This window comes from Aethalodelphis obliquidens, unplaced genomic scaffold (genome assembly GCF_003676395.1).
Source record: "Aethalodelphis obliquidens isolate GAN/ISIS:26980383/991018 unplaced genomic scaffold, ASM367639v1 scaffold92, whole genome shotgun sequence".
Classification (NCBI taxonomy): Eukaryota; Metazoa; Chordata; class Mammalia; order Artiodactyla; family Delphinidae; genus Aethalodelphis; species Aethalodelphis obliquidens.
The window spans coordinates 5,196,717-5,204,998 of record NW_020838036.1 but is presented as its reverse complement, the minus strand read 5'-3'; positions in this window follow the sequence as shown (position 1 = coordinate 5,204,998).

Here is an 8,282-nt window from a genome sequence, read left to right as displayed (position 1 = left end):
GACAATCCAAAACCTATGGGATGCAGCAAAAGCAGTTCTAAGAGGGAAGATTATAGCTATACAAGTCTACCTCAAGAAACAAGAAAAATCTCAAATAAACAATCTCACCTTACACCTAAAGGAACTAGAGAAAGAATAACAAACAAAACCCAAAGTTAGCAGAAGGAAAGAAATCATAAAGATCAGATCAGGAATAAATGAAAAAGAAATGAAGGAAATGATAGCTAAGATCAATAAAACTAAAAGCTGGTTCTTTGAGAAGATAAACAAAATTGACAAACCATTAGCCAGACTCACCAAGAAAATAGGGAGAGGACTCGAATCAATAAAATTAGAAATGAAAAAGGAGAAGTTACAACAGACACTGCAGAAATACAAAGCATCCAAAGAGATTACTACAGGCAATTCTATGCCAATAAAATGGACAACCTGGAAGAAATGGACAAATTCTTAGAAAGGTATAACCTTCCAAGACTGAGCTAGGAAGAAAGAGGAAATATGAACAGACCAATCACAAGTACTGAAAGTGAAACTTTCAAGATTAAAAATCTTCCAACAAACAAAAGTCCAGGACCCGATGGCTTCACAGGTGAATGCTATCAAACATTTAGAGAAGAGCTAACACCCATCTTTCTCAAACTTCCAAAAAATTGCATAAGAAGGAACACTTCCAACTCACTCTATGAGGCCACCATCACCCTGATACCAAAACCAGACAAAGACGCTACAAAAAAAGAAAATTACAGATCAATATCACTGATGAATATAGATGCAAAAATCCTCAGCAAAACACTAGCAAGCAGAATCCAACAACACATTAAAAGGATCATACACCATGATCAAGTGGGATTTATCGTGGGAATGCATGGATTCTTCAATATAAGCAAACCAATCAATGTGATACAGCATATTAAAAAATTGAAGAATAAAAACCATATGATCATTTTAATAGATGTAGAAAAAGCTTTTGACAAAATTCTACACCATTTATGATAAAGCTCTCCAGAAAGTTGGCATAGAGTGAACCCATATCCACATAATAAAGGCCATATATGACAAACCCACAGTAAACATCATTCTCAATGGTGAAAATCTGAAAGCATTTCCTCTAAGATCAAGAACAAGACAAGGATGTTCACTCTCACCACTATTATTCAACATAGATTTGGAAGTCCTAGCCACGTAATCAGTGAAGAAAAGGAAATAAAAGGAATCCAAATTGGAAAAGAAGAAGTAAAACTGCCACTGTTTGCAGATGACATGATACTATACGTAGAGAATCCTAAAGATGCCACCAGAAAACTACTGGAGGTAATCAATGAATTTGGTAAAGTAGCAGGATACAAAATTAATACACAGAAAGCTCTTGCATTCTTATACACTAATGATGAAAAATCTGAAAAAGAAATTAAGGAAACACTCCCAATTCAGCATTGCAACAAAAAGAATAAAATACCTAGGAATAAACCTACCTAGGGGGACAAAAGACCTGTATGCAGAAAACTATAAGACACTGATGAAAGAAATTAAAGTTGATACCAACAGATGGAGAGATATACCATGTTCTTGCATTGGAAGAATCAATATTGTAAAAATGACTATACTACCCAAAGCAATCTAGAAATTCAATGCAATCCATATCAAATTACCAATGGCAAATTTATGGAACTAGAACAAAATATCTTAAAATTTGTATGGAGACACAAAAGACCCCGAATTGCCAAAGCAGTCTTGAGGGAGAAAAACGAAGCTGGGGGAATCAGACTCCCTGACTTCAGACTATACTATTAAGCTACAGTAATCAAGGCAATATGGTAGTGGCACAAAAACAGAAACATAGATCAATGGAATAGGATAGAAAGCCCAGAGATAAACCCACACACCTATGGTCAACTAATCTATGACAAACGAGGCAAGGATTTACAATGAAGAAAAGACAGTCACTTCAATAATGGTGCTAGGAAAACTGTACAGCTACATGTAAAAGAATGAAATTAGAACACTCCCTAACACCATACACAAAAATAAACTCAAAATGGATTAGAAACCTAAATGTAAGACCAGACACTATACAACTCTTATAGGAAAACATAGGAAGAACACTCTTTAACATAAATCAAAGCAAGATCTTTTTTGATCCACCTTCTAGAGTAATGGAAATAAAAAAATAAATAAACAAATGGGACCTAAGGAAACTTCAAAGCTTTTGCTCAGGAAAGGAAACCATAAACAAGACAAAAAGACAACCCTCAGAATAGGAGAAATTATTTGCAAATGAATCAATGGACAAAGGATTAATCTCCAAAATATATAGACAGCTCATGCAGGTCAATATTAAAAAAAGAAACAACCCAATCCAAAAATAGAAAGAAGACCTAAATAGACATTTCTCCAAAGAAGACATACAGATGGCCAAGAAGCACATGAGAAGCTGCTCAACATCACTAATTATTAGAGAAATGCAAATCAAAACTACAATGAGGTATCACCTCACACCAGTTAGAATGGGCATCATTAGAAAATCTAGAAACAACAAATTCTGGAGCAGGTGTGGAGAAAAGGGAACCCTCTTGCAGTGTTGTTGGGAATGCAAATTGATACAGCCAGTATGGAGAACAGTAAGGATGTTCCTTAAAATACTAAAAATAGAACTACCATATGACCCAGCAATCCCACTCCTGGGCATATACCCAGATAAAACCATAATTCAAAAAGACACATGCACTCCAGTGTTCATTGCAGCACTATTTACAATAGCCAGGTCATGGAAACAACCTAAATGCCCATCAACAGATGAATGGATAAAGAAGATGTAGTACATAGATACAATGGATTATTACTCAGCCATAAAAAGGAATGAAATTGGGTCATTTGTTGAGACATGGATGCATCTAGAGACTCTCATACAGTGTGAAGTAAGTCAGAAAGAGAAAAACAAATATCGTATATTAACGCATATATGTGGCACCTAGAGAAATGGTACAGATGAACTGGTTTGCAGGGCAGAAATTGAGACACAGATGTAGAGAACAATCATATGGACACCATGTGGGGAAGCGGCGGGGTGGTGGGAGTGGTGGTGTGATGAATTGGGCCATTGGGATTGACATGTATACACTGATGTGTATAAAATTGATGACTAATAAGAACATGCTGTATAAAAAAATAAATAAAATTAAATTTTAAAAAAAGCCTTTGAGGTCATGAAAGAGATTAAAGAAGACTAAAGAGACGTGATAGCTGAATGTGGTACCTGGTCCTAACTAGAGCAGAGATACATCTTTTAAAATATTTTAAAATTAAAGACTTTTGCTACAAAGGAAATTATTAGGATGTTTGTTAAAATATGAATAAGGTTGGTAGGGTAGATAACAGTATCGTATCAATGTTAATTTTGATAATTTTACTATGGTTATGTAAGAAGGATATTCTTTTTTTTAAGAAACAAAGTTTTTTGGGGTTAAAGAAAACCCCACCATTTTAAACCATCAGATTGGCAAATGTTAAAATGTTTGATGATATTCAGAGCTGGCTTACTGTGTACACCATTCAGCAAAAATTTTATGTGTATACCTTTTGAAGCAGAAATTACACTACTAAAATTTTAGCTATGCATATACTCACAGATGTACTCACTGGTACATATGCAGAAATGTCTATTGCAGCATTAATACTAGCAAAAAAGTAGAATGACTTAACTATTATTAAAGGAGGGATGAGTTAAATAATTGTGGTATATTTGCATTGTGGAATATGAGGGACATATTAAAAAGTATAAGGTACATCTCTATGTGCTGCTATGAGAAAATATGGAAGATTTATTTTTATGGGAAAACAAGCAAAGTACAGAACAGAATATAGACCATGATTTCCTTTTAATTCTTGTGAAAAAAAATGATTGTGGAAGGCAAACTCTAAGGTTGCCACCATGATCTCTGCCTCCTTGTAATTACACCTTTGTATAATCCCCTCCCCCTTGAGTGTGGGCAGGACCTGTAACTTATCTCTAATCAATAGAATATGGCATGATAGGTGATTACTTATGCATTATTACGTCAGATTGCAAGGCTTATGTTGTGAGAAGATGCTCTCTCCTTTGCTGCTTTTGAGGAAGCAAGAAGCCATGCTAGGAAGATCTATACTGTGGACTGAATGTTTCTGTACCCCCAGAATGCATATGTTGAAATTCTAACCTCCAAGGTGATGGTACTTGGAGGTGGGACTTTGGGAGCTGCTTAGGTCATGAGGGCTATGCCTCATAAGGGATTTGGATTAGTGTTCTTTTAAAAGAGACCCCAGAGAGCTAGCTCACCCTTTCCACCATATGAGGACACAGAAAAAAGACACTGATTATGAACTGGGTGGTAGACTCTCACAAGACACTGAATATGCTGGTACCTTGATCTTGGATTTCCCAACCCCCAGAACTGTAAGAAATAAATTTCAGTTGTTTAGAAACCACCCAATCTATTTTAATTTTATTATGGTAGCCCAAATGGACTAAGACTGTCCATGTGACAAGAAATTGAGGGCAGCCTCTGTCTGACAGCTCACATAGAAAATGCTGCCAACAACTACATGAGCTTGGAAGGAAATCCTTCCCCAGTCAAGTCTTAGATAAAACCATAGCGCCAACTGACACCTTGATTGCAGCTTTGTGAATCCTTAAAGCAGAGGACTCAGCCAGGCCATGTGCAGACTCCTGTCTCAGCAAAACTGTGAGATAATAAGTGTATGTTGTTTTAAGCCTCTAAGTTTTTGATAATATTGCTATGCAGCAATAGCTAAGTTAATAATACGTATGTATGTTTATATATTTAGCCATAGAACATTTATCAAAGGATACATAATAAGGTTTTCTACCTATGAAAAGTGGAAATAGGGGGATCAGGGGTAGGAGAAAGTGTTTTACTTTTTGCTTTACATACTTTCCTAATATTTGAAAATAGTAATCATGGGACTGTATTAGTTTTATTTAAAAAAATAGAAACAAGGCCAAAGAATGTCTGAGGAAACCTGAATTTTTTACAATTAGAAGATACCTTATTGGGTCAATGATTACCCTCTTTACCCCATCTTTCATTTTATGGATGAAGAATTTGAGTCCAAAGCAAGTGAAATGACTTATTATTTATACATTATATACTTCCTCAAAAGCTTTGTGCAGCTTATAATAAAATAGACAGACATAATAGGACAATTAGAAAAGAGCAACAGCTATGTAAAGGAGGGGAGAATGTAGTGGAAATCAAGAAAAAGCTAAAAGGTAGTTATAAAAACTGAGCATAAACCTTAGCTTTCACTTTCTAAGGAGACAAATCAAAAGAAAAAATATACTGTTATGTAGTTTTTATTATCTGATAAAGAAATACATCCCAGTGAGACAAATGAAGTAGCATTCTTCATAATACCAAAATCGAATAAATCTGTAAACCCTTACAGACAGAGCATCTGTACCTAGCGAAACACAACAGATAAGAACATAGAATTTGGTGTTGGCAGAGACAGACTCAAATTCCAGCAACATCACTTACTTAGTGTCCTCTTTATGTCTGAGTTTCCTTATTTGTAATCATCAAGATAATACCTCTTTCATAGGTTATTTTTGAGGATTAAATAAGGTAATATAGATAATATGGGATTGTGTATGTTTGTCTTTAAAATAGAAGACTTTCTAAACATAAAAAAATATTTTTCATATGGACATTTGTCATATTGATCTTCAGTAAAAGTCAAGGACATGATATTAAAGTAATTTCTGTGAGAGAATTTCAAGTAATAATGAAGCTCACAGTCACATAGCCAAAATGTGACAGAGCCTGGACAAAAATCCAGGACTCTCGGTTTCCAGTTCAGTGCTTCTTTCACCGTGCTTCTTGCTGCTACTTGAAGACATCAGAATTTGACTTGACTGGATATTGGAAATTTCTTTGCCTGCAATGGTTTTCTCCAGCCCATCCATTTGTTTCTGACTATTCCTAGTTGTACAACAAGCAAAGAGGATGTTATAATTGTTTATTGTTTTAACTGTATTGAGATCTGACTAGAGAAGGAATTTCCACTTACTTTACACAGTTTTTATTAGCTGTTTTCCTCTCTGCAGGTCTGTGTCTGCCACATGTTACACTGTTTTCTTTTGTGTTACATAAACTGGCCCCCAAACCTGTAATTTGATGCTGCCTTAACTGCCCCCCATAGGCAGTGTCAGGAGGGCACTCTTCTGGCATGTGCCTTCCCTCCTCCACACATTTGTCAAACTGTCGCTTAACTTTTCAGACAATTAATTTGTTAGCAGATTTTCAACAGGCCTTATAGGGGCATAACATCCCTGATGGGCCTACACATTTCCAGGAAGATTTCCAATTTAAGGACCTTTCCACCTGGAGCCACTGGAAAGTGACAAATTTTTGCTCTTACTGCTGGTGTGGGGGTGTGTATGTGCAGAAAACAGATCTCTGTATTCGAGGCCAAGAAGTTTAATAGCCCAAAGCAGTTTGTACAGAGATAGCATCTATAATCAGATGATTCTTCAAGACACCTGAAGATATTTAGGCAGGCTATTTATTATTTGGTGGATTCCAAGGAAAGTTTCAGTGGAGAAGGATTAGGGATTTGGGGGGCAGTAAGCATAAGAAGTGAAGTTAATAGAATGGAACAACATTAGCAGCATGACCTAATTAAAACACATGCCTGACTCACAACTTGAATGTTTTAGTGCAATCTATTTTCAATTACCAGCGTGGGCAGTAGGACAACTTTAAATGATAAACAGGCAAAAAAAAAAACCCTGAATATTTAAAAATAGGACTTATACTGGATCGGATCTTGGAGTTACTGAAGAGATTTGTATGAAGGAGTTCTGTTCCAACTTAAATCTTCTTTGTAGTAAGATATTCAGTTCATTTAATACATATTTTAAAACATTTAAGGAAAAAACAGAGTTGTCTATAGCTTTGGTTCTCAGGCATATGTATCTACCAGAATTTTCTAAAAGGCATGTTAAAACCCAAATTATGGGCCTCAACTCCAGAATATCTAATTCAGTATGCCTGGGTTGAGATATGGGAGTCTGCATTTCTAACAAGCTCTCAGTTGATTTTGTTTCTGCTGGCCTCGGGACCATACCTTAAGAAAAACCTCTGTAAAGGAAACAGAAGAGACAATACCTATGCCCCTGAGATTAGTCAGTTATATAGTTTAACTCCAATTTTGAAGGGAATTAATATTTTTTGAGCATTTCTAGTGTGCCAACACTGTATTGAATCCTTTGTTATCTCATTTTATGTATTTTAATTTACCTCTAAGCTTCTAGACAGCTAAGTGGAACATGGAAATATATTGGGCTAAATTTTAGTTTAAAAATCTTTGTGCAGAGATTTAATTTTTTTTCTTTGAAACTAGCACCAAATGTTCCCTGGGAGGGAAAGACTAATCCAAAGCAGAATTCTGAAGTTTGGAAAATTAGTCTTTGTTATAACCTCACCTCCCAACTTACACCTACATCCCATACACTTTCCTGCTCCAGGAGTATTCTTAAAAAAATCCTTGCTCCCAAAAAGCTATCAACTGCTTCACAATAAGCTATTAAATGATGAACTTTAATTTATTGATAATGTTCAATAGGTGACTATGCTAATATCAATGTTAGGTTATACTAATATGGCTATTAAAATGGCTAAAATAAGCCTACTTTTTAGGAAAAAAGACATTTAGGGAAGAAGAAACTGTTGAATGGGTCATGTTGATCAAAGATAAATCTATCATGCTAGAGGAGGAAAAGTTATCAAAACAAGACTGCAGAAATGAAGTTAAGCTAGTAAATTTAGAAGAGTATGCAAATCCATGAGATATTATAGATAAAAAAATAAAACTAGGTAGAAGCCAAGAGAACTGTGGAATATTTTGCATTATTTTAATCACAATAGTAAGGGAAGACAAGAAAACAGTTGGGAGTTGGACTAGATGAAATTTCCAGTAAAGACAAAATTGATCAGGAACCATTCCTGAGTACCCTGATGCTAAGACTCAGTTTATGATTATAGTCATACATTGGAAAAACATATGCAAATGAAGTCAACAGTAATTAGGAATGAAGCCACATATAACTGAGATCTTGGGAGCAAGTCTGGTAAGAAGTATGATAGGAGTCTGTACCATAGACAAAAGATGGAGTCTTTACAGAAATGATGTGGTTAATATGAAAGGGTTAAATTGAGCCCACAGTCTTGAGAACTTCCAGGTATGGTGATTAAAAGTTTTTCTCACTGACTTTTGCCAAATTT